Here is a 15887-nt window from a genome sequence, read left to right on the forward strand (position 1 = left end):
TGTGGACCTCACATTATCCAAATGAAGCAAGTGTGAGTATAAAAACAACTTTGATAATTGACATTTTCTCTACTGATGTCAATGAAGCTCCTTTGCACTGTCAAGTGACAAGTACACCACACAATCAGTTTTCCCCACATATTCAACATCCATTGACAGAAATGGGAAAATGGTTTAGTGGAGATGAGGTGGAGGGGATTATTTTTAACTGGGGCTGATGAGAGGAAGCATCTCTGGATCTGGGAGTAGTGGGTGCGGACTCTGGGAAACTGAATTGGAAAAGCGTTTCATTCGTCAGCACTAAAATTCCTCAGTTTTTAAAAAGAAAACTCATGTCACAAAAGCAGAAGAGCAAAGCTTTCCATATTATACAAGACTTAAAAATTAATTTTGATATATTTTCTCTAACCGATGGTAAGTAAATCCTATGCATGGGTAAATGTTGGCCGCTCAGTAATAAATGAGAACAGTGAGTGAAATTCTTTGCATGTTTTGGAATATAGTGGTGTCATGCTGATTCCAACCCAATGCAATGTAAGCCAATTATTAAACTGTGACACTACCTCAGCACAGATCAGATTGCAAACGGATTACATTCTTTGCTGTCGACAGCAAGGAAAGGAAGAATGGCTGCGACTTGGCTTTCCTTATATTTTCAGTGGTTCAACAGGCATCAGGGCCCCGATATTTATGGGGAGGCGCGAGGGAACTGAGGGGTTTGGGGGCACAGGGGTTGCAGCTTTTGTGTTCAGAAAACCGGTAAAAATGGGTTTCCCTTATGACCCATTGAATTTAATGGCAGGACGTGATTGACATTTCTTTGTCTTTGTTTCCTGGCTGCAGCCAACCAGGTTGACGGGGCTGTTTGTCGAGCAGGTAGGCCTTTGGCATCAGGTCAGAGCTACTGAGCGGAGAGGAGGGTGGGGAGGGAGTGAGATTGCAAAGGCTCGTGTTGGGGGATGGAAAATCTGAAGCTGGAGTATGGAGATTGGGAAGATTGGAGGGGAGCAGGCATATCAGAAAGATCAGGTGGGGAGATCAGAATTATTTGGGAGGAGATTGGAAGAGGTGGGAGACAATTGGGGGACATATTTGAGGAGTGCAGAGGACAGAGGGATCAGAAAGACCAGGGTGTGCAATGATCAGAAATGCTGGGTCAATGTGAGATCATGGCCTAGGGTGATCGGGTGGCGGGGGTGGAATGATTGTGGGCTGGGAGGGCAACTGATCATAGGATAATTATTGGATGATTTGTGGCTGTGGGTGGTGGTGGTGGGGGTGGGGGCGGTGGAACAATGAGTTTGGGAGGTAGATTAGATTTGAAGTTTAGGGAAAGCACTCCTGCTCCTCATGACCCACAAGCAGGGCTGGAAAGGCTGCTGGATGCAGCAGTCCTCATCTCCAGCTCACTGTTGGGTTTCCTGAGGCCCAATACAATGTAAAATTTAAAACAGAGATAAAGTGTAAGGCACGCAGCTTCTTTAAAACATTCAAATGAGCAACCCACCTCCTGCAGGTGGGTTGGTTACCAGCTTCCATCCCAGTATCCCAAAGCTGCTTCCATTAAAGATCAGAAGTAGGCAGGTTGGAGGGAGGTTAGGGTTGGATTTGTGACTTTTAACATTTTAACATTCCAACCAACCCAAACTATCCATTTATTGCAGTTAAAAATCCCCCCTGGTTTCTGTGGTGTTGTAAAGCATTGCACATAACCGACTCAGTTTCCTTGTGTTGTTGGGATTACTTGTGGAGAGAACTGCGCCCCCCCCCCCCCCCGCCCCCCACCGTCGGTGGGGGGTTGTGTGGGGGCGGGGGTGGTGACGGGCGGGTGCGGACCCGGTTGGCGCCCCCGATCCCGATCGGCGCCCCTGATCGAGTCCACGCTGCCATTTTACGTGGGCGGGCCAATTAAGGCCTGCCCAGCGTGACATGCACCTGGAAGCACTGTGCAGACGGAGGTTCCCTGAGTCAGAAGTCCAAAAGAATGCAGGAATGTGCCTCAGGGAGTTAAGTTTTAAGTTTTAAAAATTTTAATAAAGAAAAAACAAATTTAAGACATGTCCCCTCATGTGACAGTGGGACATGGAAAAATTTATTTAATTTATAAACCCTTCATGGAGCCTCATCCTGCCCATGGATGAGGTTCCATGAAAAATATGAAGGCCGGCTGGGCTTTTTGCCTGCCCGCCAACCTTAAGGTTGGACGGGCAGCTTTCTCAATAGGGTTAATTAGTTAATTAATGGCCTTAACAGGCCTTTGACAGTTTGGCGGGTGCGCAGCCGACTGAAAATCGAAATGATGCACAGTGACCCCGCGTCATTTTACGCCTTGGGGAGCAGGCCCCGCCCCCACTCGCCGAGCTGAAAATTCTCCCCGGTAAGAAGAGCTACGTATAATCATGAACAAAATACACTAGTGCTCTACTTACAGCAAACTGTAAATGCATTTTTTTTTTCATTTACGGATGTGAGTATTGCTGGCAAGGTCAGCATTTATTGTCATCCCTAATTGCCCTTGAAAAGGTGGTGATGAGTCACTGCAGTCCATCTGGCATAGATACATCCACAGTGCTGTTTAGGAAGGAAGTTCCAGGATTTTGATCCATGGACGATGGACGGATAATGTAATTCCAAAAAGTATGGTGTGTGACTTGGAGGGAATTGATGGTGTTCCCATGTGCTTGAGGGGAACTCAGAGGTGAGTGCACAATAACGTTGCACAGAGCTTGCCCAAATCACCTGCTGGACTTCAAGGCGGTGGGTGGGGGAAGGGCCGCCCTGTGGTTGAGGCAAACTGGGGTGGGAGCAAGGGCTGCCCTGAAGTTGAGGTGACTTGGGGGTAGGAGCAAGGGCTACCCTGTGGTTGAGGTGACTTAGGAGTGGGGGCAAGAGTTGCCTTGCAGTGAAGGTAGTGCACAAGCACATGCGGGATGGGGGGAGGGAAGCGACTATGCATTAGGGAAATCTTGTATAGAGTGACCATTCCTCCGCAGCTGAGACAGTTCAGACGTTGCCACATTGATATGCGTGGAGTCAGGTCTCTAGCTTATCTGCCCACTCAAGCAACGCAGAGGCATGAAAGTGCCACCAAGTACTCCAGAGGTTTTCACCCCTCGGGCACAGACTGCAAACTAATAAGCGTTTTAGTGGACTGCAGAACAGTTGGACAACTGGGCACATTGTACAATCTCGTTGCTAATGCTAGCTGTGGAGCAGTCACTGGTGGAGTGCTCACAGCCCCTTGCAATGTCATCATTCTTGTTTGGACCAGTCTTCCCCATGGTTCAAGTTAACAATGCAGCCTTGCAGTGCGGGTTAGGAGAATGCCTGTGCCTGAGCTGAGAGCACAGCATGCAGCCCAGTGGTCAAGGCTCCTGCCTTGGAGCTGTTGAGGTTACAGGAAGAGGGAATTTGGATGGGTTGGGGGGGTACACCTGCTGATCCTCCCCGCTGTGGGTGCCCGACAGCCCCTGGCTGACTCCCTGAGGAGAAGAGGTAGCTGAAGTGAATTTGGGCTGTCCCGCACCCCTCTCGTGTACACACTGTTGGAAACCAACTATGGTGCCGGCGATGGAGTTCAGCCCACACAGCAGTGCAGGGGCGATATCCTGGACCAAGGTCTCCATGGCAATTGCCATCCTACCAGTGTTGACCTCGGTGCGATGGCACACTGGCACTCTCATCTCAGCCTGAAGGCAGATGGACTCCTCCATCGTGCCTTGCAATCTGAGGAGTGCAGCGGACATCTGTGCCTAGATAAAAGCAAAAAACTGCGGTTGCTGCAAATCCAAACCAAAAACAAAAATACCTGGAAAAACTCAGCAGGTCTGGCAGCATCTGCGGAGAGGAACACATTTAACGTTTCGGGTCTGAATGACCCTTCAACAGAACTAAGTAAAAATAGAAGTGACGTGAAATATAAGCTGGTTTAAGGGAGGGTGGAACAAGTAGAGCTGGATAGAGGGCCAGTGCTAGGTGGAGATAACCAAAAAATGTCATAGACAAAAGGACAAAGAGGTGTTGAAGGTGGGGATATTATCTAAGGAATGTGCTAATTAAGGGTAGAAAGCAGGACAAGCAAGGTACAGATAGCCCTAGTGGGGGTGGGGTGGGGTGAAGGGAAGGGATCGAAATAGGCTAAAAGGTAGAGATAAAACAATGGATGGAAATGCATTTAAAAATAATGGAAATAGGTGGGAAAAGAAAAATCTATATAACTTATTGGAAAAAAAAGGGGGGATCGGAAAGGGGTGGGGATGGAGGAGACAGTTCATGATCTAAAATTGTTGAACTCAATATTCAGACCGGAAGGCTGTAAAGTGCCTAATCGGAAGATGAGGTGCCGTTCCTCCAGTTTGCGTTGAGCTTCACTGGAACAATGCAGCAGGCCAAGGATGGACATGTGGGCATGAGAGCAGGGTGGAGTGTTGAAATGGCAAGCGACAGGGAGGTCTGGATAATGCTTGTGGACAGACCGAAGGTGTTCTGCAAAGCGGTTACCCAGTCTGCGTTTGGTCTCTCCAATGTAGAGGAAACCGCATTGGGAGCAATGAATGCAGTAGACTAAATTGAGGGAAGTGCAAGTGAAATGCTGCTTCACTTGAAAAGAGTGTTTGGGCCCTTGGACGGTGAGGAGAGAGGAAGTAAAGGGGCAGGTGTTGCACCTTCTGCGGTTGCATGGGAAGGTGCCGTGGGAGGGGGTCGAGGTGTAGGTGGCGATGGAGGAGTGGACCAGGGTGTCCCGGAGGGAACAATCCCTGCGGAATGCCGCCGGGGGGGGTGAAGGGAAGATGTGTTAGGTGGTGGCATCATGCTGGAGTTGGCGGAAATAGTGGAGGATGATCCTTTGAATGCGGAGGCTGGCGGGGTGATAAGTGAGGACAAGGGGGACCCTATCATGTTTCTGGGAGGGAGAGGAAGGTGTGAGGGTGGATGCGCGGGAGATGGACCGGACACAGTTGAGGGCCCTGTCAACCACCGTGGGTGGAAAACCTCGGTTAAGGAAGAAGGAAGACATGTCAGAGGAACTGTTTTTGAAAGTGGCATCATCAGAACAGATACATCTGTTCCTGATGTTCCTGAGCTTAGCTTTGCAGTCCCAGAGACTGTGATACGACTGAGTCCAGAAGCTCATCATCTGACTCGGACTCAGCAAGTTTTTTGCCTCCAATAGTCCTCCAAGTGCCAGGGACCTAGGAAGTCCCTGCCACTTCCTGCTGCAGGTCAGACAGTGCCATGTGCTCACTAGGTTGTGATCCCGGGGCTATTCTAAGGCTCGGTCCCACCGAGGTGTGTGTCTCTGTGCTGGTGGAGGGTGTGGGTGAGCGCTGTGACGGGACTTCAAGGAGGGGGTCTTCAGATTCCTCTTCAGAGATTTATTCAGGGCTTGATTGGAGGCCCTGGGTCATGGATTCTGTCGGCTGTTTCCCAGATGTGTCTGCAAAAGCAAGGGGAGATAATTAGTGCATAGCAGTGGCCTGTGAAACAGGACAAGTCACTCACAGCATGATTGTCTGATGGATGTTGCACTGCTGGATCCTCACTTGGTAGAGCACCGTCAACCGTCAGTACAGGAACGGTCCAGATCATCACCGGCCAGCTTGATGGTTCTGTTTTTAAAGTCCAAGAGGACCTTGATTTCAGGCATTCTTCCACTGGTCTGTGACCTCTCCATGTTGTTGTGTGTCAGCTTGTCCTGTATGAATAGAGATGGAGAGAGTGTAAGCAGGACGCCTGCCAGGCCAGATGATAAGTATGCCTGGCATGTGTGGGGTAAGTGGTCCCATGGACAAGATGGGGACAATGAAGGTGTGTGTGAGAGAATGAATAGTGATGTCCCTTGAGCTGGCAGTGAGTGAGGGCCCTGTGGATGTGTGATGGTTTTGTGAGTGTGTGAGTTGAGAGTGATGAGGAGGGCAACTTACCCAAAGAGATCATACAACCTCTTGCAGCACTGGATGGCTGTCCACATTTGCAGGGCATTGGCGCTGACCACCACTGCCACCGCCTCCCAAGCCGGATTGGTGATGCTGCTGCCCATCCTGCTTGCAGAGCGAGGGTAGAGGACATCACAGCGAGCCTCCATTGCATCAAAAAAGGTGCTCGAGGGACGCGTCATTGAACCCTGGGGGCTGCAGTCATTTTGCCTTTTGGGGCCATGTCTTCTGTGCAGCAGTCCTGGGCTGGAAGCACTGAGAGGTGTGTGTATGGCTGCACTTTAAATATGGAGCCCAGCGTGATGAAGCAGCAAGGTGATGGTGGGGCGGGCAAATGAGAGCCCACCTGCCATGGAAACAGCGTGTTTCCAGGGAATGCATAATTAATAAGGCGGGCTTGGGATGATACGGTGTGAGAAGTCGCCATTGCGGCCAGCGGGTACGTTGTTTTACCCACCTGCTACTGCACTTAGTGCAAATATCGGACAATTCCCCCCTATGACTGGAGTTCTCCCCTCCTTGAGTTTGCTATACACAAATGCGCTTGTGCCAAAAAAAAAGCCAGAGTCAGGGAGTTTGGATCAACTTTGTGTAAAATATTATTTTAGGGGATTTTATTAGAAATCATCAAAGTATTTAATAACATTCTGGTGGCTTCAAGAGAATAAACTTTGGTATTAATTTTGACTGAAATAAATTTCTACAATTGGCTCACCTCCTGTTGGGCTGTGGTACATGTTTGTGACCAGTGCCTACCCTCCAGACCTCATCTAATTGGCCATTCAAGTGTGAAGTGATTCATTTTGGTAGGAAGAACGCAGAGAGACATTAAGGGTACAATTCTGAAGGCAGTGCAGGAGCAGATGGATGCATCTGTGCATCAATCAATGAAGGTGGAAGGACAGGTTGAGAGCATGGTTAATAAAGCATTCGGCATACTGGGCTTTATCAATTGGGGCACAGAGTACAAAAGCAAGGAAGTTATGTTAAACCTGTATAAAATACTGGTTCAGCCTCAACTGGAGTATTATGTCCAATTCTCACACTTTAGGCAGTATGTGAAGGCATTAGAGAGGGTGCAGAAAAGATTCAAAAGAATAGTTCCAGGGATGAGGAACTTCAGTTACAGATGATAGATTGGAGAAGTTGGGACTGTCTTCCTTGGGAAAGAGAATGCTGAGGGGAAATTTTATTAGAAACATTCAAAATCATGAAGGGTCTGGACAGAGTAGACAGAGAGAAACTGCTCTTATTGGTGGAAGGATCATGAACCCAAGAGCACAGGTTTAAGGTAATTGGCAAAAGAAGCAATGGCAACACGAGGAAATACTTTTTCATGCAGCGAGTGGTTGGGGCCTGGAATGCACTGCCTGAGAATATGGGGAAAGCAATTGAGGCTTTCAAAAGGGAATTGGATTTTCACCTGAAAAGGAAAAAATGTGCAGGACCATTGGGAAAAGAGGGGAGTGGCACGGGGTGAATTGCTCCTTCAGAGAGCCAGCACAGACATGACAAGCTGAATAGCCCCCTTCTGTGCTGTAACCACTCTGTGATTCTATTCTATATGTGACCCAGGCAATGAGTGTTGGTTTCAGCATGAATTACTGAACCATGTTCCTCCAGCAAGCTTACACAGGTGGATTTTTGGCATGGAGTGTGGACAGCCATCAGAAGCAGGGACATTGTTGATATTTTTACAAAGAACCATAGAAAAGTTATGGTGCAGAAAGAGGCCATTCAGCCCATCATGTCAGCACCAGGCAAAAAAAGAAACAAAAAGAAACCATTTTAATCCTACTTTCCAGCATCTGGTCAGTAGCCTTCCAGGTTACAGCACTTCAGGTGCAAATCCAGGTACCTTTTAAATGGGTTGAGCTTTTCAGCTTCCACTGTCAATTTAGGCAGTGAATTCCAGACACACACCACCCTCTGGATGAAAAATCTTTTCCTTATGTCCCCCCTAATCCTTGTACCAATCAGCTTAAATCAATGACCCCTAATAATTTACTCCTCAGCTAGGGGAAACAAATCTTTTCTGTCTACACTATCTTGGCCCCTCATAATTTTGTACACCTCAATTAGGTCACCCCTCAGCCCCCTTTGTTCTAAGGTAAACAAACCTAGCCTATCCAATCTTTCCTCAGAGCTGAAATTTTCAAGCCCTGGCAACATTCTTGTAAATCTCCCCTGAACTCTCTCCAGAGCAATTATGTCCTTCCTGTAATGTGGTGGCCAGAACTGTACACAAAATTCCAGCTGTGGCCTAACCAGTGTTTTTTACAGCTCTAGCATTACATCCCTGCTTTTGTATTCAATACCTTGCCCAATAAAGGATAGCATTCCATACGCTTTCTTTAACACCTTGTCCACCTGTCCTGCCACCTTCAGAGATCTGTGGACATGCACTCCAAGGTCTCTCACTTCCTCAAGCCCTCTAAATATCCTCCCGTTTATTGAGTATCCCCTTATTTTGTTGGCCCTCCCCAAATGCATTAACTCATACTTTTCTGGATTGAATTCCATTTGTCACTTTCCATCCACTCAACCAAACCATTGATATCATTCTGGAGTCAACAGCAATCCTCTTTACTATCAACTACACGGCCAATTTTTGTGTCATCTGCAAATTTCCCGATCATGCCTCCCACATTTAAATCCAAATCATTAATAAATACAGCACACTGCAAGGGCCCTAACACTGAGCCCCATGGAATGCAACTGGAAACCGCTTTCCATTCACAAAAATGTCCATCAACCTTTACCCTTTGTTTCCTGTCACTGAGCCAATTTTGGATCCAACTCACCATCTTCCCCTGTATCCCATGGGATCTCACTTTTCTGACCAATCTGCTATGTGGAACCTTGTCAAACGCCTTACTAAAATCCATGTAGACAACATCCACTACACTACCCTCACCAATCCTCCTTGTTACATCCTCAAAAAATTTGATTAAGTTAGTAAGACACGATCTTCCCCTAATAAAACCATGCTGACTATCCCTGATCAACCTGTGCCTTTCTAAGTGACAGTTTATCCTGTCTCTCAAAATTGTTTCCAATAATTTTCCCACCACTGAAGTCAGACTGACCAGTTTATCATTTTCTGGCCTATCCCTCGCACCCTTTTTAAATAATGGTACAATGTTTGCAGACCTCCAATCCTCTGGGACCTCGCCTGTATTTAGTGAGGATTGGAAAATGATCCTCTGAGCATTCACTATTTCCTCCCTGATTTCCTTTTACAGCCTGGGATGCAATCGATCCAGCCCTGGTGATTTATCCACCTTCAAAGATGTCAGTCCCTCCAGTACTTCCTTTCTCATTCTGCTTATAGTACCTAGGTATTTCACACTCCTCCTCTTTCACTAGAATGTCTGCATCATCTCTCTCCTTAGTGAGAACCTTTGCCACATCTTTACCATCAACACATAAGCTACCACGTACATCTCTGATAAGCCCTACCCTTTCCTTAATTATTCTCTTGCTCTTAATGTACTGGTAAAACATTTTTGGGTTTTCTTTGATTTTACCAGCTAATATTTTTTGTATCCTCTCTTTGCTTTCCTAATTTCCTTTTTTACTACACCTCTGTACTTTCTAGACTCCTCTAGGCTTTCTACAGTATTAAGCTTTTTGTGACTGTCATAAGCTTTCTTTTTCTGTTTTATCTTACCCTGTATGCTTCTTGATAACCAGGCGGCTCTAGATTTGGCAGTACCACCCTTTCTCTTTGTGGGGACATGTCTACACTGTGCCCATAGAACCTTGCTTTTGAATGCCTCCCAATGATTTGACATTGTTTTCCCTTCTCGTAGCTGTATCCAGTCCATTTCGCCAGTTCATCTCTCAGCTTTGTAAAATTTGTCTTCCCCCAATTCAGAACTTTTATTCCTGTTCTATTTTTCGCTGGGATTTTCAGGCCCCACCTACTTTCAGAATCTTCCAGTACTGCCACAAGTCAATGGATTTTTGGCTGGCCCACTGCATCCCCAGCAGCGGGTTCCACCACAGCAGGGCCAGAAAATCCCGGCCTTTGCCTTTTTCTATAATGATGCTAAATTTAACTATTATGGTCTCTATCTCCAAAATAGTCACCTACTGCTACTTCATCCACTTGCCCAGCTTCATTTCCTAAGACTAACTCTAGAATTTCACCCCCTCTCATTGGGCTTGTTATGTGCTGGCTAAAAAAGTTCTCTTGAATGCAGTTCTAGAATTTTGTGCCTTCTGTGCATGTCAATCTGTTCGTATCCCAATTGATTTTAGGGTAGTCACTTGTGTTTCTTACTTCAATCTAAGTAGCTACTTATTTTAAAAAGAATGCATTTTTCTGATTTTCAGCTACTTAAAGACCCTCCCCAACAGTGGTTTCTTGCCAACCAATTATATTCTGTTTCTCCTGCAAGGTCACTCTTGGATTTTTTCAAACTCAGTCCTCTTGTGTAACTTTTCAACTCCTGATCCCCAAACTTGCAGTAAGTACACTCAGAACCAGCTGCATTCACCATTACCTGCCTAGTCAGAGGCACTATAATTAAATAGTGGCTGGAGATGTTGGGCGGAATCATCCCAGATTTGCGTAAAGTATCGTAGCGAGTGGGGAAATGGTCATTTTACCCGCCAGCACTAATGCCGGGTTTTCGCACCATATCATCCCATTCCCGCCTCATTAATTAAGCAGCCACAGGAAGCACACCGTCTCGCTGATGGGTGGCCACCGATTTGCCTGCCATGCCATTACCTTCCCGCTTCTTCACTCTGGGTGCCATATTTAAACTGTAGCTGCTTGCACACTTCTCAATGCTTGCAGCCTGGGACTGCTCCAGTGAAGACATGGCCCCAAAAGCCAAGAAGAGCCAATTCAGTGACGCATCCCTGACTTGCCTTCTGGGCGGCTTGGAGACCCACCACAATGTCCTCTACCCTGCTCTGGCTGCAGGAGGCCCATCAGCCTCACCACTCTGGCTTGGGGGGCGGTAGGAGAGGTGATCAGTGCCAATACCAGTGTCATCCAGTGCAGAAAATGGATGAATGATCTCATCCATTCCTCCAGGGTAAGCCAATCTTTTTATCACTCTAAACTCACACACTCACAAGGCCATCACACATTCACTGGCATCTTACCCACTGCCAGCTCGCAGGACATCACCATTAACTCTCTCACACACCCTCACATCTCCATCTAGCACCATCTCCTCTGGAGGCTGCCTAGTCAGCCATCACCATCTTGAGACCACTTGCATAGATCAACATGTGCCCTGACAAACATCCTGGGATACCCCCCTTGCCCCATACAGCCCTCACTCTGTAGCCTCTTCCCTTGCCTGAGGCCACTTCTCCCCCTTCCCCAAGCAGGCCCTAGCTCTGCAACCATTGAAGAGCCACCCCCACCTTACGATGTGTCTGGTAAGTACAGACCTGCCTGTGAGCCTCCCTAAATGTATTGTGGTACTAACTGCGAAGCCTGGTGTTGATGGCTGCGAGTGCTGCTGAAGCCAGGTAGGCAAACAAACCTCAAAGCCCTGAACAAAGTGCAGCCCACCAGGTGCACGTCCCATATGTACAGTTGTGAAACACGTCGGCGTTCAGTCACGCTGACATGCCCGGATGATCCAGTGTGGGAGGGTGATTCCGGTGAGCAGGGCTTATAGTGAGATGCTAAAGTATTGAAATTAGGTTCCCAATGTGTGGCAGCAGAAAATGCGTGGAGTGAATGATTGCAAACTGGTTTCACGACGGCGTGAAACTGATTATTGGTCTTCTCGCCACATTATCCCCCCTCACCCGCCATGACGCCCGATGCCAATGGGGCCGGAAAATTCCAGCCATTGTTTCTAAGATTTAAAGAAAGATATGAGTAAATTAATACAACAAAAGTAAAGAAAAGAAAGAAGAGCTTGTGCTTCAGTACAACTTACGTGGCTTTAGCCACCTGAAAGCTTTTTACAACCAATGAAATATTTTTGGAACTGTAGACATTGTTGTACTGTAAAAAATGTGGCAGCCAATCTGTGCACAGCAAGGTCCCACAAACACCAGTGAGATAAATGACTAGATAATCTATTCTTTTGCTGCTGTTAAGAGATACATATTGGCCAGGACACGCTGCTAGGATCCTGTACATCCACCTGAAAGGGCAGAAAGGACCTTGGTTTCATGTTGTTCCCGAAAATTGGCACCTCCAACACACCCTCAGTACAACAGTGAAGTGTCACCATGGATCATATGCTCAAGTCTCGGGGTGGGACTTGAAGCCTCAAACCTTCTGGCTCAGAGGTTCTCCTACATACTCCAGAACACACTGGTAGTCAGCTGCCTCTCAGCTGGGAAATACTGAGTGGCAGAGTATGGGGAGGAAGCACTTAAAAATAGGGGAGAAAGGGGAAGTAAAAATTAAGTGAAGTGAAACTGATAATTTAAAACAACTACTCTAATTAATGCATTTAATGAACAGCACTTGTTGAAAGTGGAGAACACAAAATTGCAGAGTGCAGTTGGTATGTATCTGTGCTGATATTGTGTAATGATATTTATGTTCTGGCTGCACTCTAGGGAATGCGACCTTTCAGATTCAGTCTATCCAACTATATTTAGGTACATTACTGAAATACTATATAAAATGTACTGTTGGAAAAGATATAACTTGAAAGGTGAGTGTGGAAGTGATGCACTGACCTTCCTTTATAGATAAAACTCTGAGCTCTTGTAATATGTACAGGGCCCCTGATGACCTCTGGCATATATTCCGCCACCGTCAATGCTGAAAACAACCTACAGCTACACTCAATAGCTTCGTAGCGGCACTTGTGGCAAAACCTGCCTCTTAAGGATTAGCCTCTTCAGCCATCAGCGCCATATGAAGATACCCCATCTGAAATGGATTTGTTTGCTGTGTGCCTATCACCTTTCACAGATGGAAGGATGCCGGAACACATAATTTGTACTCGGAGGTTGGTTTGATGACTTCAATGTAAATTATGGTCAGTGCCATGAGTTTATGTTCCAATTGTTTAGTCAACAAAGAAAGGAAGATTTGCATTTATATAGTGTCTTTCACAACCACAGGATATCCCAAATTGCTTTACAGCCAATGAATTACTATTGCAATGTAGGAAACACGGGGCAGAATCTTGCCGTTGTCGGGGGGCTTGACGGGGGCAGATAGGGGCGGTCGGGAAGCTGACTGCCGCCTGCGATCGGGGCCGGAAGGCGATTTCATGCTGGCGGGCCAAGTGAGGCCCACCCAGTGTGAAACATGAGCGGTAGCGCTCAGCGTTGCCTGTGTGGGGTCGGGGGGGTGGGTGGTGAGTGGGGTGAGTGGGGTGAGCACGAACTTCACTCATGCGTATGAGTGCGTGCTTGATAATCTCCCTGAGGCACAGAGCTGACTCAGGGAGATGAAGAGTTATATAAAAAATAATAAAGAACCTAAAAATGTAAAAAAACATGTTCCCGCATGTGACTCTGTCACATGAGCAGGGATATGTTATAAATTAAGTTTTACGTTTTTTATTCTATTTTTATTTGCTTTAGGAAATCTCATCTTGCCTGTGGATGAGGTTTCCTAAAAAGCGCAAAGGCCGCTTGGCCTTTTTGCCTGCCCTTCAACCGTAAGGTTGGGCAGGCAGTGGAAAATTTAACTTAATTGATAATTTAATGGCCTTAACAGGCATTTTAATTGTCGGCCGGCGTGCCCACCGACCGAAATATCGCGCAACTGCGCATTGATGTCGAGACACTCGCCCCGACATCAATGCGCATCATTTCACGCTCGAGTGGGTCGGGCACACGCCCGCCAGCCGAGCTAGAAATGTTGCCCATGGTGCCCAATTTGTGCATAGCAATGTGGTAATAACCCAATAATCTGTTTTAGTGGTGTTGGTCCCTCAGAAAATCCATTTTGCAATGGGTTTTTACTGTTTGGCCTGGGAACCTGATGGCTGGGTTCGTTTGCCTTCTTGACAGAATTAGTTCACAGGTGGTGCACCCCCTGGTTGACTGCAAACATCACCAACCACAACCTGGTAACTGATCTGAGTGGCGAAGTCCCAGATTTCAAACTTCCATGGAAAATCTGGACAACACTCAACTGCTTGAGGGTGGGCTAGGGAAGATGTGGCTACAAGTGAAACATGAGCAACAGGTCAAATTGTGTCCATCCACATCAGACCATCGCCCATATACTGCATTTCTGCCCTCAGAGATCCATTCCTGGTGGCATCACAACCATTCACCCTGCGTTAGCTGAAACTGTCGTATGAATTCTTAACCTCCACATTTTCACTACAACTGCTTCCCCAGCCATATGAATGAAAAAAAGTGGTTTCGGTTGAGGGATAAGTATTTGCCAGGACACCAGGGAGAACTCTTCTGCTCTTTTTCAAAATAATGCCATGGGATCTTTTATGTGTACCTGAGAGGGCAGATGGGATCTCAGTTTAATGTTGCAGAAAATACAGTGTCGTACTCTCTGCCTGAATTTTGTGCTCAGGTCTCTAGTGGTCACATTTGATTCCACAGCTTTTTGACGGGAGGCAAGAGGACTGACACCTGACACTAATATTCGGCACCTACTCAAACCATTCTCTTTATCACTATCCATAGTCTTTGCTCTCTATGATTCCACAGATGTCTGAGCAACACACTGGAGGGAGGCAATCAGCTATTGTTCATACGTGAGATTTGACAATGTGCCAGCACACTGTTTGATTGTTAACCCTGAGCTAGATCATGTCCTCACATCAAAGTTCACACAATTATATTCTCGAGCAAGTGTCACTGGATAGCGATGGGGAGCAGGGACCCTAGCTGATTTTTTTTTTCAGCCTCATCATCCTGTCTCTAACAATTGTGGTACTCTAATTTTGACCCCAGCTGAATTAGCTAACTCAGCACAGACCAGGGATTGAGCTTGGAGCCCTCTTAATGTGTATGGCTGAGTGCCATACCAGGCAGCACATTAACCATGGAGCTATTAATACAGCTGCATCTTGTGTGTCTGCACAAATTTAAAGTGAATATAGTACAAACAAACACTAACTATGTAAAGCATTGCAATTGGAACAATTTTCTTTATGTTAAATAGGGCACGGAGCCCAAAATGCATTGGTTCCAGTGACAGCTCTGCTGTTATTTTGATGTGTAATTGAAAACAGAAATACTTTCAAGAAATTCTTGACATTTGTTCTAATTTTTAGATTTTAGAATTTCTAATTTTCATTTAACAAATGAGAAATAGAAAAATAATTTAAATCAAATTATATTTAATTTTTTTCTTGAAAAGCAAGTCTAAGCATAAGATCGTCTAGGCATAATAGTTTCCAATCTGGAGTGGAACAGTATCGTGAGAGTTGACTGTACTGAAATGAATGATTTGCCCCAGCTGTACCTCAATTTCTGAATCAATACAAAATGTTACATGAAATGCTAGTGAAATCTCTCCAAAGGAGTGTTGTTGCTTCTTACCTTTCCCCCTTGAACACACAACTTTAAGCACAGCGTTAACTATCCTCTACCAACCCACAGTTGATCGGTCACATATTTAGACAGTAGAATGATTTGGGTTTGGCTTTCCAGTGAAAGATCTCTTGGGTCTTGAAACTTTGTTATGAATTTATGAACACAATTCTACTTGTCGCAAATTTCTCTCTGCTATTTTAGCAGAGTTATTAACCTGTTTATTTATTAAAATAGCAGTGATGAGAATATCATACAAACTCCATTTAATGTTCATGAGCTTAGTATCCCATGGCATAATTTCAATGCTTTGACTTCTTACTGTCGTAGCATTTCCCAAGATCCACTTTGTCTGACATTTATTTACAGCTTCCTTTGATAGCACCCTATTGTCTTACCACTTCACTAAAAAGGCATCAGATCCTGGAGAGCTAACATGCAAATACATTATACAGAGTGGTCTTCCATGGTGACCTTCCAGGTTTGAATAGGTTG

General features: G+C 46.1%; 1 protein-coding gene across 1 annotated transcript in view; it reads right to left on the reverse strand.

Annotated features, from left to right (window-relative positions):
• syt8 (synaptotagmin VIII) overlaps positions 1 to 3846 on the reverse strand; it is a 351409-nt gene extending 347563 nt beyond the window's left edge. The window contains exon 1 of the mRNA XM_078549118.1: positions 3809 to 3846. The gene's annotated coding sequence lies outside the window, so the exon portion shown is untranslated. The remainder of the gene's footprint in view (positions 1 to 3808) is intronic.
• Between the last annotated feature and the right edge of the window lie 12041 nt (positions 3847 to 15887).

Source organism: Cetorhinus maximus, chromosome 9, assembly GCF_964194155.1.
Source record: "Cetorhinus maximus chromosome 9, sCetMax3.hap1.1, whole genome shotgun sequence".
Taxonomy (NCBI): domain Eukaryota; kingdom Metazoa; phylum Chordata; class Chondrichthyes; order Lamniformes; family Cetorhinidae; genus Cetorhinus; species Cetorhinus maximus.